Source organism: Hakea prostrata, chromosome 9 (genome assembly GCF_041222555.1).
Source record: "Hakea prostrata isolate BN-2017 chromosome 9, UWA_Hpros_2, whole genome shotgun sequence".
In the NCBI taxonomy this organism is placed as follows: Eukaryota; Viridiplantae; Streptophyta; class Magnoliopsida; order Proteales; family Proteaceae; genus Hakea; species Hakea prostrata.
The window spans coordinates 58,932,551-58,951,401 of record NC_142608.1 but is presented as its reverse complement, the minus strand read 5'-3'; the positions used below and the strand labels follow the sequence as shown (position 1 = coordinate 58,951,401).

At 35.8% G+C, this 18,851-nt stretch overlaps 1 pseudogene across 1 annotated transcript; it reads right to left on the bottom strand.

Annotated features, from left to right (window-relative positions):
• Positions 1-1,280: 1,280 nt before the first annotated feature.
• On the bottom strand, positions 1,281-14,838 carry LOC149005810 (uncharacterized; annotated as a pseudogene). The gene is made up of 12 exons (XR_016175689.1): positions 14,681-14,838; positions 12,671-12,880; positions 12,126-12,176; positions 8,824-9,177; positions 8,546-8,668; positions 8,048-8,112; positions 6,145-6,314; positions 4,431-4,484; positions 2,432-2,541; positions 2,145-2,258; positions 1,926-2,051; positions 1,281-1,767 (listed from the first exon to the last, which is right to left on the bottom strand). The product of XR_016175689.1 is annotated as an uncharacterized LOC149005810 (transcript).
• Between the last annotated feature and the right edge of the window lie 4,013 nt (positions 14,839-18,851).

Genomic DNA, 18,851 nt, shown 5'->3' with positions numbered 1-18,851 from the left:
TTCACCACAACATTTTCGTCATTGAATGGTAAAATGAGATCTTCAACAAAGGAAGAAAAAAAAAAAATGATAAATGAGATCAAACAATTGGTGTCGGTTCGTGTCTATTCATCAGAGTAGAGTTTGTGATTCCCTCACACCTATTCAACACATAATAACACAAAAACTTACCTCTGAGTTTTAACAAAATGAATCAGAAGTGAAACTCTCAGTGGGTCCCCTTTTTAATATATGATAAAGAGATGTGAGAAGAGCACAGACCTCCACCCGTCAAGATAGAAGATCTAAATTACCTTATAATTAGGAAATTTGTTCTGTATATAAATCATTCCCTCCCCTATATGTACAAGCTATACTTAGGAAAAAGGGCCCCCTCAAGCATCGATCATAAAGTAGTTATGACTAAGAAATCCTGTAAATTAAAAAAATCCTTCTCTCTTTCTGGGTAAGTTTGAATGCTTCTCTTATAGCCGTTTTAGATTCCACCAGCTCAAGCAGATTAATTCAATTTTATACAAGCCCTTAAAGAGCTTCCATAAAGGTTTTGGAACTTAGAATCTACACTCTCAAACAAATTTCTTAAATTGACCAAATCATGATGGTTTGAACTTTGAACTGGTCCATCTTTGACAAAAAAGTGTAGGATGTCTCTTAGTGATCTCTTTGCTCGAAGCATAATGTCAGCTAGCTCAACTATGATAGGGAGAGATTATTATAATCAATGGTGGTTTTGTTTGATATGCTTTCGATGATCTCTAGATCAAATCCAAACACAATAATAGGAAGTCCCAATGCAGAAAAATGGTGCTGTGAACTGGATCCATAGTTACCAAGAACATGTAATTCATCCCTTTCTGTTAAAATTAATAAACAAAAATTAACCCATTAGAGCTATGGTCAAGCCTTTAAATTTTTTATTATGTCTCTCAATCTTGACTGCATCTTTCCTTAGATATTAATTTGTAATCTCATCTGGGAATGCTAACTCAAGAACATGCTTCAAGTGGGTTGACACTAGATTCTTTGTTTGATTAATTAATGTGTAGTTTACAGAAGGACGAGTTTTTGCATGTGAGGGTTTAATTATTTTTCTTCTAAAATAAAACTTGTTCAGGGTGATGTGAAGTTAACACTAAACTGTGGGTTTCTGTTTTAGGTTTCACATGCCATGAGATTAAAATTAATGTCTAATTATTAAATGCATGTAGCATGTGTTGTGTTCAGGATTGATATCACAAATAAACAAATAAACAAAACGGTATTGTAGGGTGATTAAGAAGACCATTTCCATGATTTGAGAAACAAATATGGTGTTTTGTCCAACAAAACCACTACAGAAAGAAAAAAACAACAAAACCCAGGTTAAGGAGTTCTGTGGGAATGAAAACTGGCTTTCCAGGTTTTTTGATTCTTCAAATGGCAGTAACATTTTGAAACCATACTCCTGTAGTGCATTCCAAACATAGCAATAAGGTTGCTAATTTTTTGAAGACTTCCATCTCACCAACCTTTATATAGTTAAATGGATTTTACACAAAATTTAAAGGAGACCAAAACATAAGCATTACATGAATACTAACCTCTTATCTGTATCCCTTGAATCTACTGTCTTAATTCACTGTTTTTAATCTGCCAATCTTAAATGCAGTTCAGTAGGATATTGCCTTGTAAATCTTGTAAGAATTAATAGATGGGTTGCTTGGTCTTTAGTGCTTCCATGGCTGCAGAGTGTTTCTTGACTACAAAATGGAGCAGGTTCCTTTATCCCTACAGTTGGATTGATGAAACAGTAAATTAGAGTAAGCAGAGAACATCTCTGGCAACTTGTTCATTAGCAAAGGGAAGGAACAAAAACTAGGCAAAGCAGTAGTGAAGGTTATCATCATTTTTATTATGGCATTAACAGATGATGAGAGAATTCATACTTCTTTGAGTCATGATAGTGCCTCAAGGCTTCTTGAAATTTACTCCAAAGAGGCCCTGTCTCTTGAAGACTGACTCTTCCTGGTCCTCCAAGATAAGCTTGAACGATAAACTGTGGAGTTCTTTCCCTGGTTATCACCACCAAAATTGAATAATTTAAAAATTTTATATCACATTCATTTTTCATTTATTTTTGGGCAGGGGATGTTCGAGACACAAACCTTCCTTCATATTGTGATAGCCAAGCCACGTAAGCTGCACCAAAATACATGGATGCAAAGGGATTGAAAAGGTCCTCAACAGACTGTACGTTGTATGCTTTGTAACCCATATCCCTTGAAATGAGATGAAGGACAAAAGCATTTCAGCTGACACAAAATACAACATGTGGAAAATCTTGAAAAGATTTGGGTGAAAAAAGTTTCATTGAACTACTTAGTTCATAAAGAATTCCAAGTTTAAATAGATGTTTGGAATGTAAACAGCTGTAACATGAGGATGGAAATACTTGTACAGCCATTGTGCCTTGGAATAATCAATTCCCATAATTCCAGTACAAGAACCAACACCATTCACGAAGCGCATGCTACAGACCTCCGCAAGGGCAGCTAAAACTGTCTGATTAGAGGATAGAAATTTCAGAAAGAACCAACCAAGCTTCAACAAAAACAACTTATATGAAGTGCAATGTTCAAATAAAAAGAAGTGAGATAAGATACTTTGAGAAATAGCTCCAGGATTAAAAACAATTGACGTAATTATTGTAGAAAATCAGGACAAGGTAAAAGAAGAGTTAACAAGTTTAACCTGAAATCCAGCAGAAGATCACTCTACACTAAGAATACAGAGAAAAACTCAAATATAACTTCACTGCAATTTTACCTTGAAAGATAAATGTTTATGTAGCTAACATGGTTTTCAGAAGAAAATGAATGGATAAGAAATTTCCAAAATTTCCCCGAAAAATTGCTTAGTATATGACTACAAGTAACGACTTTCCATAAAAGATAATATATCCCAAAATAGGTCTTATGGTCACATTTTTCTCTGTACTGGTTTGTTAGAAATGGTTAAGACATTCTATCATAAATAGTCTGGCATCAAGAGACTGATTTTTTAGTTCACTGAATCCTTTCAAGTTTCCTAAATTTCTAAATGGACTTGATCTTCTAGATCATTCAATATTACTGTTTTTGTTAATTGCATCACCAAGAAAAAGTTCAATGGACATTGAAGGAAATTCAGTTGATTGTCCAATGGGATTTGAGGACTTACTACTATGAGAAAATGTATTGGCCAAGCAGGTTCTGTGTATGTGGGCAAGTAGGGGGACCAATGAATGTATTGTACTGTTAAGCCTACCAAACAGAGATAAAAACAAAGAACAAAGGGGGTTTGATGGCTGGTCTATAGAATTTGGACTGAGATTGATCTATGAGCCATTGGGAGTTCTTATAATCCAGTATTTGAATTAGGGACTTGTCTCCAGTGTTAATTGGCAGATTACCCTCTCAAATAACAAAAATACAATAGACAAAATATGAATCTCAGATAAGAATTTCCCCACAAAACTAAAATAAGAAAGTATTTCTGATAAGGCCTTAAAAGATATAGAAAAACATTTTTGAAATTCTGATCTTAGTCCAATCAGGATAATGATAAGTATTGGTTGATGGGTTTGTGATGGGTTTCTGCGATGGTTTCAGAAGAAGAAGAAGAAAGAAAGAAAAAAATCAGAAGAAGGAGACGGATGGAAGAGAAGGGCAGAGAAGGGTTCAATTGTGGGAGATAGGAAGAGAAAGGTAGAGCAATTGCTGAAGAAGATGAGGATGCAACGGATGGTTTCGGCGACAGAGCAGTTGCAGCGGCAGTAGAGGTAGGTCTTTGTCAGAGAAAGAGAGAGATTTTCTTTTTTTTCCCTTTTTTATTCTTTCTCTTCCCTAATCGAACTTGGCTTTGATACCATACCGAAAAACACAATGTTGGTAGAATGGCTTGAATTGATCAATGTGATTCCAAACCCTTTATTTATAATAAAGTGGAAAGAACACTATTACATAAATACCCTAACTTGGGTAACAAGAAAATATAAAATTACATGAACAAAAACTCTAATAGAGTTGGACTCCTAGGAGGACTCAATCAACAATAAGTTTGAGTATCCCTTCTGAGCAAGCAGCTAAAATGCAAATGATTTGCAGGTAGTTAAGAAATGAGAACCAAAGAAAATTAATTCTAAGGAATCAATTGGATGAGGACTGAGTTATGAGGGGAGGGGACCTGCTACTGGTGGGATTTTATCATGGCATATCAACAGTTGATTTTACCAGCATGGTAAGCTGACACCGTCAAGAAAAAGCACTGGAGAAGGACAACAAAACTGAAATGATAACTATTCACGTTATCTTTTAGGCACAGAGGCGATAGTGTATGCTAAAATGCAATTACGACATAGTCCCATTTGCAAAATTTGGGTGGACATCCAAGAGAAAGAAAAAAACACTTACAGGTCTTACTTTTCTTGTATTGAAGCGTTTTGAAAGAATGATTTCAGCTACTGCCTGCAAAAGGAAGCCAGTAAAATGGTTTTGCTCAGGTTATTATCAAACCTATAAAATTTTCACAGAAGCAAATGAAATTCCAAACCCACACCCTTTCCACGGGAAATAGAAAACAGAAATCTTAGGAGGCCAAAATCTACTAGGTCATGTTATATTGAAGTGCTCCTATTGGCAAACTGCGGTGTTGATATGACAAGAATCAATGTACAACAAGGTGTGCAGGTAACTGGAAGTCAAGTTTACATCCTCATTTTTAAGATCAGTGAAGCTGTCTGTTTTGGATTTGGATATTTGTGGTTTTCAGTTCCCAAAACCAATTAGAATTGAATTAAAAGAAATGATGCAGAAGCACTCCAAGAGCCAAGTCAAGTAATTTAGATTATCCTGGTTAGCATAGATCTGATTTTACGTAACTAGGGGTATATTTGTCTTTCTTAATTAGTGGGGCCAAAGTTGTAATTTGTGTTTGGTCACATCACTGGTTGATCTAGCTGCAGTATTGAGAAGGACACTTGGAAGTTTAAATAATTAGATTTAGTTGATTTACATTGAGGAATGCAAGTATAGTTAAAGACTCGTATAGTAAGTAATGTTAGGAAGGTTAGCTTAAGTTAGTTTCTATGCTGGAGTTTTTACCTTGGAAGGTAAGTTGGCATATCTACGAGTCCATCTTAGATAAGTAAAATTTGATTTCTTTTGGATTTTTCTATAAATAGATAAACCAACCAACCCCTGTGATTGACATGAATTTCAAATTGCTTGCTTGTTAACAAACTTGCATTGCTGGCTAACTGTTTCTCTTTTAATGGGTTTGGTAAACCACCCAACCCAACATCAGTATCTTCTTCTCCTTCCCCTTCCCCCTCTCTCATCTCTTTTGGATTGATCCTATTTCTCTCTCCAACTCCAGCAACCAAAGATCTCTAATTTCTCATTCTGTCTCCTCTCCCTACTCTTTACCTTTGTTCTTCTCAAGAGGTCCTGAAATATGGATAGCTCAATTCTACATTTGAATATGAAATGTTATAAATCCTGCTAATTTGTAAACTGAGAATGCACAAAAAACTTTTCGTACTTCAAGTTTTATCCCCCCCCCCCCTCTGTTTTTCAATTCTATTGCTTGTTTTATTGTATTCTTTTATTGAAGATGACTAAATATCATTATTTGTTCTATTAAACTGCATTATGCATAAACAGAATTAATATGCTTTCCCATGATTTTCAAAGTTTTTCACCCTTCCCAAAGTCGAAACTTGAATTGCTTTTTTCTGTTTGAAACTTGAGAAAATGGGTTTATGCTCTGGATTTATAAGGACTACGGAACCAAATTACTAGGTTCATCATTGAGTGCTACTGTTCCATGGCACAATTGATTGATAGATACAATAGATGTTAAGTATGGCTTGTGTTACTCATCCCTTACTTCTAGCTAGATATCATTTTTCAGAGGCAGCATTTTTATAACTGTCAGTGTTTCCTGAGAATGTTTCATGGTCAACAAAAATGTCTTGATGTGCTCACACAAATCCTAAATATCTGTGACATCTCTCCAGTTTGTCACACCAATCCTAAATATTCCCACCCATATTAATTCTTCAAATCTCAGATATAGATACGTTCTACTACAAGTAAACCCAACCTTACTAGAATCCTGACTTACCTTTACTTCTGTTCGGGAAAGGTACGGTCTATTCTCTGCATCACATGAGAAACGCACTTTTCCTCTTTTCTCATTAGACTGGGTCCACTCTTTGAGGACATCAGGGTTGTTCCACATCTGTTCCATGTCCTCAGGGAAAGCTCTTGAATCCCAGTATGTCCACTCATCACCTTTCCTCATAAGAGGGGGGGGGGGAATCAGAGAAGACCTTTTAGCGACAAATCAATGTAAAACACAAGTAATGAGTATTGGGAATAATCGACTTCATAAACCAATTGGCATGCTCATCTTAATCAATAAGCCTCTATGATGGACACTTGAGCAATAGTATCCTTAATAAACTCAATAGACATTATATAGGATTTCATATGACATAATGGTACCAAAAGGACTCAAAAACTGGTTGTGCAATTGGTGGAGAGGATGTCAAAGAAGCATAGATCCATCCAAATGGCTAGACAATAGGATCCAGTTTTCATCACCCAATCATCAAAACAATTGGACTAAAACCTCTTTCTCTGTGATGTGAAACAAGGATGGAGGGGCCACTGTTACAGGATTTATTGATGAAGACCCATTTAGGGTTTTTAGAGTCAGAGGCTACAGGGGATTAGGGTTTATACCTTGCGGCTAGGATTTCTAGGGTTTAAAATCAACTAGGGTTGAAGGGGAATTATGTTTAGGTTCAGTCAATATGATTTGTTAGGTTTAGGGTTTCTAAATTAGGTGTGCATCTTAGTTCTCTGCAGATTCAGTTTCAGACCTAGGGTTTAGGGTTGCACATGAACTAGGGATGATTTCTAGGATTTGGAAGGAGTGAAATTGGGTCGCTTCTGTAGCCAAAGGTTACTGGGGAGGGGCTAAGATTATTTCCCAAGAAAGTTATGGCTTGAGGTTAGGGGAAAGTAGGTTTAGTTTTTTGGGCTTGGGAAGGCTCTAGAAGAATGCTGCAGGGAAGAGAGAATACAGAGAGGGGGAGGCTCTAGGGTTGGGAATTGGGGTGGGGATTGGAACTTAGTTGCTGTTACTTGAAGAAGGATTGAAGAAAAATTGAAAAATAAGTGCTGCTGCTGCTGGAATACTCGAATTATGTTAAGAATAAGTAACTCTAAAACTGCCGCAGGGTTTCCTCCCTTGGAAACCCTACTCAACCCATTTGCAATGAATTCTCTGCAATTTTTATTCAATAATCAAATCCAAATTGTTACATTCACTGACTTAGCCAAAACAGAAGTAACTCCTAGTAAATCTCGATACCTAGGAAGTCCTATTTGGAATAAACCAACTACTTAAAAGACCCCTACTCTAAACAGGAATCCAACTCAAATGAGCCTTCTCAACTACAAACTACAACTGAGTTCAAATAAAAAAATTAACAATGAAAAGGGATTTCTAACTACAACTAGCACTTTGACTACAAGATTCCTCTTCAAACTAAGACACCTAGACATGCTAGGACTGTGTCATATCTCATCGAGAAGTGACCCAATCAGCAAAGTAAGAGTGGATCCGGAGTCCTGGTGAGCTTCTGATTTTTCTGAGACCAAGCTAGATAAAGACATTGAGTACAGCACCTGGAAAATAACCAAAATGCTTGCTGGTGTGGCTCCTCGGTGGGGTCGTGGGAAGAAGGGCTGATACCCTAGGTCTTCTTAAGGCCTCTAGGGGGGGGGGGTCCCTGATGGTTCACATCACACACACACACACACTCTCTCTCCCCCCCCCCCTTTCTTCTTCTTCTTCTTCTTCCGCTCTTTCTGTTATTTCTTTCATTGAGAATGGAAACTTATCTTGTCAAGATTTCTCTCGCCTTTGCAGAAGGGAGGAAAAACAGGACCTAACATACAAATCATTTATATGTCATCTTTCCTGCCATACATGCTATGAGAAGGAGAAGCAATACCTTTCTCTTCCAAAAAAGGCAAAGCAAGACTAGAGGTATGAGGCATTGAAGCATCATTTGTCTCTCTGCACAATAACCGGAAAATGTTTACAAATTTAGTACATGCGTTTTGATTCAACTTAAAAATAGATTTTTATAAGGTAAAAAATAAACTAATTGAAAAGAGTTTGTAGCCCAGACTGATTATATAATTCTGTGGATTAATCCATTCCTCAACATCTTACATAAGTCATAACCATTTACAGTCCATATCTCCATGACTCTTTACTAAATGAATAAGATAAGTAATGCCATTTGAAAACAATGGGAGGGCGTACTAAGTAAACCCACTCATGTGATGGGATAGCTGCAGCTAGAAATTAAAGTAAACAATGCTTAGCTTCCAGATAAAAGGTTCAGCTAATAAAGAAGACATGAAGACAAAAACCTAAGTTAAAAAGCAAAGTCGAGTGCAGGAAACAAACAAAATGCATATTGAGTATATGACACTGAAACAACCTCCAGGATAGTAGACTTTGCTTGACTAACAGGTACCGTTGCCAGTAGTCCAATGTTGACTTGTGTTTTGTCTTTCTTGGTCCACCTTTATAAGCCCGAACTATAAATTCTTCATTTCTTTCCCTGAAGATGTTGTCCCAAAGTAAATAACTCATCACTAAAAAGAATTAAGTGGACGAATGGACATACTCCCAAGAGGAAACAGCATACTATAAAATCTAGAGCTAGCAATGAAATAAAATGGGTCCAGCAAGATACACTAGCAACGATGAACATACTTCTCATCGTAAAATGATAACCACTTCAAGTATGCTGCACCAAAATATAAATTTATAAAAGGCCTGTACAGAAGTTTCGAGTCCCCTTCTATTTCATAGTGCCGATAACCCATTTCTCAGCATGGAAGTCTTCAGTTTCAGCATTATATTATTAACCAAGTAGGGTTCCAAAAATTTCATAAGAAGTGCATCTCTATGTAGATGTTGATCAAATATATGATACCTGATTAGCCACTCTGCAGTTTCTGGTGACAACTGCATGATCCCAAACTTAATTTCCTTAGTCTTTTCGTTATATTGTGTTTTGAGGAGTTCTCTATTACTTTGAAGTTCAGCAATAGCACAAAGCATGTCCTGCACATGAGGGGAAAGATGCCAAACTTGGACAACTTCATACCAAATGACTCTCTTTTATCTTATCTAAGCTTTACAAATGCCAGGAATTCAACCCCATGAAGACTTATCCTAACTTCATGGATCATATGTGATTACTAAATTAGTGGGAAAAGCATTCCCATGACAGCTTCTACTAGAATTCAAAAATGACAGTTATCTCTAAACATAATCAGCAAAGCATAATGAACTGGAACCTTCTGAAAAAGGACAACTGCACTTCACACCTGTTCTTAGTGAACAGTGAGTATCACTTTCCTTGAGACAAACTGAAATATTTTATATTATACAGTGGTTTGCCTTCACAATGTATAGACTTGAGAACCAAGAAAAAACCCAATGAATCTAATGCTGACTGAGGATGGCATGTCTTAGAATGACATTATAAAACTTCAATCAAGAAAACAAGACCAGGTGAAACAAAGAAATAGACATATTAAAAATACTAAGTACGAGTATCATAAATGGTAATTCAGCTCTCTATTAGTAGTCACATGTTGTTTGAAAAAATGTTTGGATAGGTGAGTTGCAAGTTTGGGAAAGTCACAATCATAACAGAATTCATCTAAGCAGAAAAATAAAAATGAGTCACAAATTGAAAGTTGTTTGACATGGTTTGGCAATTTGCAAATGGGAACAGTTGAATGCAACAGAAATAAGAAGTGGTTTGGTGAAAATTAGAGGCAGAAAGAAGAGGGGAAAACAAGAAAGAAAAAAAAAGGAAAGAAAGAAAGATAAGGAGAAGCCTTACAGTAAAAGTGGTGAACAAGGACACCATTACTTTTAAGTTAACATAGAAATACTTTAAATATACTGCAATCATAGAGCAAGATTTGTGTAGCCAATTACAAATAGTTGCAATGAGGATTAAATGAGATGACTATCTTAAAATGGAGAATATATATAACTTAGATGGGGCAAGCTTATGTTTATGCAAGCCTCCAGCCCCATCCCATTTGATGCAACATACATTACGTTATAAACTTATAACAGCCAGTTTTAGGTTAGCCCAACCCCGGAAACTTGCAGACTGTGCTGGATCCAAAGTCAGTACAGCCTGAGGATAAATAATTTGGTATCTTGTAGCATGAGAAGGAATTTTTTTTGGATCTCATAAGTTTATTTGAGACCACTTTTGGGCTAAGTTTCTGATAATGATCATAGCATGACCATAGACAAATTGTGAAAAAGAAGGCAATGATGTTCTTGAGAATAATTGAAAAGCTCCTCTTTCAGGTTCACTTTTTTAGTAAGAAAATTGGGTTTATTCTCTCAGATGTTATCCTCTGTCTCTGGAAGATTTCTCCCTCTGTTTTTGGCTGTCTGTTTCACCAAAACCTCCTGCATTAATGTTACAAACTGTGTCATCAGTTCTTTCTTGCACTGTTCACTCTTTATTTGAATTTCTGTTTACTGTTGGGTGGTGACCTGGTTATTAAGCTTCAAAACTAGCCTTCCACTCTATCAAGCTGACAAATTTCAAAAAATTCAGCAAAATCCCTACCCATAATCTTCACAGTAGCATCATACCAAGTTTGTTCAAGGACAAGGGTTTCAAAGAACCAGCCTTTACTTGAAACACTAAGAATTTCATTAAATAAAATAATAGTTCTCAGGGAATTTGAGAGGATGTTTGTTAGCCATGCATTGAGAAAATCAAAAGAAAATTTGTCAATGTAAAGACCAACCTTGAATTAACCAATGCATGATTTTACTGATAATGTGTTTTAATGGGGTTAAATTGGTTAGACCTAAGATCAAGATATAATATTATAGAAATGGTTTCCCATTTCTACAAAAATATTGTTGACTTGTAGGCAAGGTGCGAAATATCGGTGAAACTCACTGTTTCGCCCTCCTATCGAAACCATCGAAATGGCGAATTTCGCCTATATCTCAGACACATCCGAGCGGAAAAAAATAAAAAATCCAGCAATGATGTCACCTTTACCCAAAACCCACTTTATCTCTTACCTTTACCCAAAAGTCAAAACCCACTTTATCTATCAACCTAACAAGTATTCATTTGTTTTTATCTTTAACCATGCTCATTGGAAATAGAGCTTTACCTTTTTCTTCTTTGAGCAGCTCAAGTTACAAGAAATGAATGCTGTTTCATCTTCAATCTCTCCTTCGGCGACTGATTTTTTCTTTTCTTTTGTGGTAAATTTGCTTCTTTTCATATATACAAACCAGAAGAACTTATTGTTGGACAAATGCAATTTTTAGTGGTCCTCTATCTAAGGAGCTTCTGCCAAAGCCTAAGTTGTATTTCAAGGTTTATGTAAATGAAAAAGGCAGCCAGATTCTCCTCCACCTCTGTTGCTGCACAGAGGAGCCCATTGCATTGGAGAAATAGAACAGAGAAGGAGAAGAAAAGTATAAGGCAACAGTCGGCCAGGATTTCTCAACAGCGAAGCTCAGGTTCGGTGAAGTACCGGCGATTTTCCGCCATTATTTCGCTGATTCACCGGAAAAAGTACTGAAAATCAGCAATTTTCTGGTGACTTGGAGCAGATATTGTTTTCACCCTTTGTTTTGTTTCGCCACTCACCGAAACGACCGAAATATGGCAAATTTCGGTGATATAACAGACCAGCGACTTGTAGTAGGTAGTAAAAGTACATGAATTTTTATTTGAAGGCCCACTTGTTAATTTTTAAAAAGGTTTGCACATAAACACATAGTTAGAAGCAATAACTTTTTCAAGAAGCTTTAAAAAGTTAAAAATGATAAGACAACACAAACATTTAACCATGTTAACAAGACAAGATGAACTAATCACAAACTACAAACAAACAACAGACCTGCAATCTTACAACATGAGCCCAGGATATAGGAAAAGTTAAAAAAAGAAGAAGGTGATCAACTAATAAAATTTGAAGAAACAAAAACTGTTAGAAGATTACCAGATCAACTTGCGCTTGGAAGTGCCTCCGAACAACAATCTCAGCCACAGTCTGAAGAGACACCAAATCAAATACAGGGAAAAATAAAATCTCACAAAAAGAAGTAGGCAATTTTCATGCATCTGTTGGTTTTTATCTAACATAATAATAATGATAATTCTCTCTCACCGGAAACTGACAATGGAAATACTATTAAGCTAAAGGAGAAATGGGAAGGTTACAAGAAAAAGACTAATTATAAATAAATCTGAATAAGATTCAGAATTTCAAAACCTGTTAAGACTCCAAAAGGATCAATAGAAATCAGTATTATGAACAAATTTACACCCTCAAAGAGCTACTTTTTGTAAAAGGCATTTCAGGAAGTGTAATTGTGTGACAAATAGATTCTAAATTTCTCTCCCAACTCAACCATAGTGGGGAGCAAAACCAAATATGGTTGGCTAGAAATAAAATATTATGGGTAAAATGTAATAACCTTATTAAGGAAGCCAGTTTAGCATGCAGTATGGGTAAAATATAATGAGTTAAGAACATGCTTTCACCTTCATCTCAGTTTGTGTAAGATAAGGTTCCCCATCAAGATTCCGTGAGAGGTGAACTTGTTGTCCTTTTTTCTCTCCAGCATCATCCCATTCTTTTCTCACAGAAAAATCCTTCCACATTGCATCCAAGTCCAGTGGATCAGCACATTCATTCCAATACTTGAAGAAAGAAGCCATCACAGTAAGTTTGCAGGGTGATCGTTTTGGAATCTGGAAATAAGAAGAAGACTGGTTTTTAATGTTACAAGCATGAAGAACAAAATAACTACAGAAGTTAAAAAAAAATTAGGTAACAAAAAAGTTGCTGGAAAGCAAGGTGTAGTAGGAGCTCTTAATTTGGTCACCCAACTCCTTGCCTCCCACAATGAGCTGGAAGGATGGCACCATCTGAAGTTTCATGATTTATCAAAACAATACAATCAGATGACAGCTACCACAAATATTATTGAATCGGACAAAATGCCCATGGTGAGTTTGGTTGTTAGAAGATAATAATCACCATAACAAATTACAAAGCATGATAGTTAACACAAAAAAGTAAAAAGAAGTGTGTTCAAGGGGCAACTATGAATTTCATCTGGACAAATGCATGGAAGGCTTGGTTTTTTGGATGATTCCATCTCCACTTCCATAATAGTATTTCTGAAGCACAAGAGAACTCATTTAGACAAATCAGGGGATTGCAGTAACAACTTTCTCAAAGAAATGTAGTAAGTAGTTGAGAGAGGATGAAAGGGGGGTCAGATGTCAAAAAATTAAGCAGACTGCAAAATAGGTCAGCCTCAGTCATAGAGACTAGACTGAAGAGCTTGTCAAATCATTACGTGCATCTAGATTTTGGGTTTGAATTCTACTTATAACTGTTTATCACAAGTTAACAAAGGTATTTATAAAAGGTAAATATTATTTTTAAGGGCTGGTACATTCTTAATCCATGTTTTTTAATATTGAACAGTTTTAATATGTTATTCGTCTAACTTGGCTCAGTAAAAACTATTTGTTTATGACTTTCGAAAGCACATTGCAGAGAGGCATCAGTTGAGATCAATGCCATGTACTGAGTGATAAGCGTCACAATTTCAATATAAAGTGTAAGGTCCTCTGGAATTTGATATAATCTAACATGCTCTTCCAAACATGACCATGAGTCATGACATGGTAACAGCATCTGTTTCCATCATACCAAGGAAAGAAACATTGCCACCTCTCATAGTATTCTCTTCTTTTGTTTCTTCTCAAGAAATAATTATTTAATGGTTTGGCAAGTTGCTACAAACCCAATTGCAGTTGGCTTTCATTCATGGGAAGACAAGCAAAGGAATTGCAAAATGCTACTTCCATTGTGGTTTTTTGACCAGGAACAGGAAAATACCTTACATCAATTCCTGACAAACATCCCACTCTACAATTAGAGAATAGTCACTTTTTAAACCCTCAAGTCCAGCTTTACACATTAAAGTCCAGCATTTACACATTAGAACCCACAAGAAGAAGAGGAGTTAGTCCAATTCTTAGTCTTGAGAAAAGAGTTAGATTGATGATGTTCCATTAACTGCTTAATTGTACCTACAGTGACACTTGAAATTTGAAATATGGAACGAAATCAGATTACAAATATCAAAGTAAAGCAATCACTAGTAACCTAAATCATATGACACCCTCAGAACCAGATATATGAACCTCAAGAAGAAATATACAGAATATATCCAATCGAATTCAATGAAATACCCTAAGAAGCTTAACAGCTAAGGAAGCTATAATAATTGCTCTGGAAACAATAAAATCAATCAAAACAGTATTTGAAGAACTCAAGAGAAAAGAAAAGAAGGGTATTCAGAAAATCGTATTCAAAACAAATATAAAAACAATAGTTTGAATCTATATTACAACCAATCCAACCGAAAATTTCTCAAGATTGAACTGTTCAATCAATTGTATAAACCATGGAAGATTAACAAGGAATTATGATGGCGATGAAACAGGGGAAAAAAAGGAGTTCAAAGAACTTACAGGCAGAGATTGTCAGGTAAAGGATGAATTTTCACCTTCTTTCTTTAAGGTTTAGAAGCCTGACTAGAATGGACAGGAAAACGGTTTATTACTTTCTTTCTTTGTGAAAATTAAATATCTGAATATGTTTTGGTAGAGATGGGAAATGGAGTGACCAACTCTTTCATACCTGAAATGAAAAGTGGCAAAACTCCAGAGTCTTTTAAGTGGGCCCGACGTTGCCATTAAAACATGACGTAGGTTTTTAAGTAATGAGACTTACAACCTACTTAGGGATCCTAATCAGATCGAATTAGTGTCAAGGATAAAATCCAACCGTCTATATGATCATGTAAGTAATGAGATATTTATGTTTAATTTTTGTTTAGTAATTAGCTTCATGAACTCGAGTGATTTGTGGATTAACTTCATATTTTTAAGGATAGAATCTAGGGTCCAATTGACCAATTTGAACAAAATCCGCACTAAATGCCACTGCAGGGTTGGTTGAGTGGTAAAGATCCATGCTTTTCAGTGGGGAGGTCTTGGGTTGGACCCTTGCGGACGGCATTATATTTCCAGTATTAAAAAAGCACTAGTACCAAAAAAAAAAAAAAAAAAAATCCGCCCTAAATCTAGATTGATCTCAGCTTGATTTTTTCAATCCGAATAGCGGACTTGGTTACAAATTAATCAGTATTGACAGAGCCCAATTGGTTTTAGCCTCAAATCAACTTAGCCTAGCCTTATTCAAATTTGTATTAGTTTAATTTAGAAATAATTACTATTGCCCCTCACTTCTATGGATGTTAAGTGATTGTTATATTGATATGTATTGTTAAGTTTGTCCTTCATTAAAATTAAGAGTAAAAAGGATGAGATTACCTTCATTTATAGAAACTATATTGAATGCCAATTATATCTTTAAAATCTTATATTTTATAATTAATTTTAGATTTGAAAAAGTATCAGTCATCTCCATTTAAAATGTGATGAAAACCGAAATCAATAAAGTTTGTAGAATGAATTACCTCTTGAAATCTTGCTTCTTTGTCCCTAACTCTATAAAAATGTGCATAATGATAAAAACGAATTGTTTCACAGTATAAATTTAAGTTCCAACAGTAAGAGCAATGATTTGGGAAAAGAAAAATGAATCTCTATTTATATTGTAATTCTTAGAATTTACTAAAAGAACAAAACAATAAAGATATCTCTTGCAATATATTATTTGTTAATGAAGGTCTTACTATTGCACTAAAAAAATATGAATCATATAGATTTTCAAGTAAGGTTCATTTTCAACAAAAATGTTGTTATGAATTTTTTTTTCTTCTGAAAATCTAATTCGAAAATTGGTAGGACTAAATGCTTATGGTTGTTGAAATTCTCATACTTCCACTTAAATTTTTCACAATCATAATGATGAAAGTTTTACAAATAAATTAACATATAAGAAGCTAATTGATAGGAACTTTGGTAACATGCACAATGGTTAGCATATATTAGGTGATTTTCAATTTGCAACTTTGAATTAAATTTGATATTTTCTCATATTTAGATATATTTTGAGTTTTATTTAATCACATCTTTATTTTATTTGGTGATTTTTTTAAAGAGAAGAAAATGGGTTTAAGGTAAAAAATATTTCATAGTTAATTAAGGGTAGTATTATAACTTGAAAAAATTGTAAAGAAAGTAAAGAGATAATTCCAGGGTTATTTTTGGAATTTTGAACAAAATATATACATCACTAAACTAATAGAAAAAAGTGAAAGATATGATAAGTACTTTTAAAAAGTATAAGGGATAAAATAGTAATAAAATTAAAGTACAAGGGGACAACAGTAATTATTCATTTAATTTAATAAGAATGTATATTAGTCGGCAACAACAGACTTACCCTAAACAAATGTGTTGCACATCATCCCATATCAATACTCCGCTCCTCCCCCGCCCCCTTGCGGTTCGTACTCTAAGTCTTAATCTCTGTCTCTTCAAAGTCCAAGATCTCCTAGTCTACTCTTCAACTCTGTCCCTCCAATTGCAATGGGTTTGTTTACAATGTATAGTGTTGAAATCATATTCAAACCTATTGTCTATAAATAAGAAATTAGCGACTCTTAGCGTGTCAATTTAATAATTTAACGCTTCACATATAAAGTTATAAACATTAGGAATAGAGTTAACGTAAATCAAGGATTGTTCGTACCTATGGCCTATGGGGTTAATCAGGAGGGTCTGGCTTAGAGAAACGTTGACAAGGTCAGGTTTGGGTTGGGGATTTTTAAACCCTAATAGGATTGAATAAGATTTGAGTTTCAATTTTTCTCAGGGTAGGGTTACTTTGACCCCTATTGGAATCAAAACCAAAACTACAACTGAACCGGGCCTTGGTAGTTCGGGTTATTCATCAATTTTCTCATCTCAAAACCGATTCGATCCAATTGAAACTGGACCGAAATGAACCGGTATAATCTCGCATTTCAAAATCAAGATTTGACTGGTTTTTTCGCGGCAAAAGAGTAACTGCTTTCTTGGATTCTCTGTTTGAGACCTTATTATATTCATTTCTCTGCTAAGCAGCTACGCTTTTATAAGAACATCAACAGTTGAAACAGTGGGACTTTGAGAGAGAGAGAGAGAGAGAGAGAGAGAGAGAGAGAGAAAGATTGAGAGAAAGATTGTGAATTCGGTGAAGAAACGGAGTTGCAGAGATGCAGAGGGAGAAATCTTTCGAGGGTTCGGACCTCACTTCGCTCGGACTCAGCAGCAATTCCACCGTCGCTTGCGTTAATCGGAAAAAAGTCACATTCACCGATGGTTGCTCTTCTTGCGGTTCCAAGAAGCGAAGATGCCAATTTGAAGAAGAACCAAGAAAGAAGATCAACTTGGTCAGAACAACTGATTCTTTCTCCGTGAAACCCACCATTGTTTCTCCTCTGAAACCCTTCGATAATAACTTTTCCTTTCAATGGCCCCCTCCTTTCCGCCAATCCGAGTCTCCCTGCCCTCCAAACTCCGCTGAAGCCGTTAAAACAACGGCGAAAAACCCAATTCCACCGGTGCTTGATCTTGAACGCAAGTGTTCGTTTTCTGATTCTTCCTTCGATATTTTGAGAAGTCCCCTGGGATTCTTCAAGCCTCCAATCTCATCGACGATTTCACCGAACAGCAACGACACCATTAAGACCGTGACGAAGCATACTGTCTTTCCATCGCCCTCCGGTGAAACCCTAGATGTTATCGGCCATTCTGCTGCAAAAACAGTGCAGACGCGTGAAGACATTCTTCACCACGAGGCTTCGCAGAAGGCGAAATGTGCGAGGGTCCTCTGGTCCGAGGAAGATGAATTAGAGATAGAACCTGCTTGTAAAAATGACTGTAAGACGAAGACTGTGGCGGTTGTTTGCAAGGGAGGAGATCAGGAAGGCCAAAAGATTGTGCAATTCAAGTGCTTCTGTGGCAGGTTATGCGACTTCATCTTTTTTCATTAGTGATGATTCTGCAACTAGTCAAACCTTACCTGGCTGGTGTCCCTGTCTGTTCCTTTATCCATTAGTGTCAAGATTCAAACTCGAATGCTACCAAAAAATGTTGTACATGCCTCTTTCCACTGGGCTTTTCTTTTGGCCTAGAATTTGTAGATGTTACTCTGATTCAAAGACAATTGTATACTAGGTACAGATTCATGCCAAGTTCTGGATTTCTTTCGGGTTCTTTTGATGTTATTCTGTCGATAAAATCTTTGTAATTTGAAAGGATTTGCCTTCTAACTGTTTGGTTCTTCATTGTTGGAGATGTAATTAGGGAACATGAAAATTAGCAGCAACAGATATCAATCATGAATTCAGAAACATCCATGAGTAAAATCTATTATAGTTCCACATCATTGAACAGATGGGAAAATAGTCTGGTTACAAAATTTAAACAAAAAAACCAAAAACCAAAATCCAATAACAACTACTGAACTCGTGTACAACATTAACTGAAATACCGCAGTCCTAATTCTATCAATAAAGGAAAATATGTCAAGTAGCATCTATTGATCAATGCAATAGTTGTATGGGTAAAATGCCAAAATAGGAAATCCTTAGAGAGTTTTCCTTGCCCAAGAAAATGAAGAACAAAATAACTACAGAAGTTAAAAAAGGTAACAAAAAAGTTGCTGGAAAGCAAGGTGTAGTAGGAG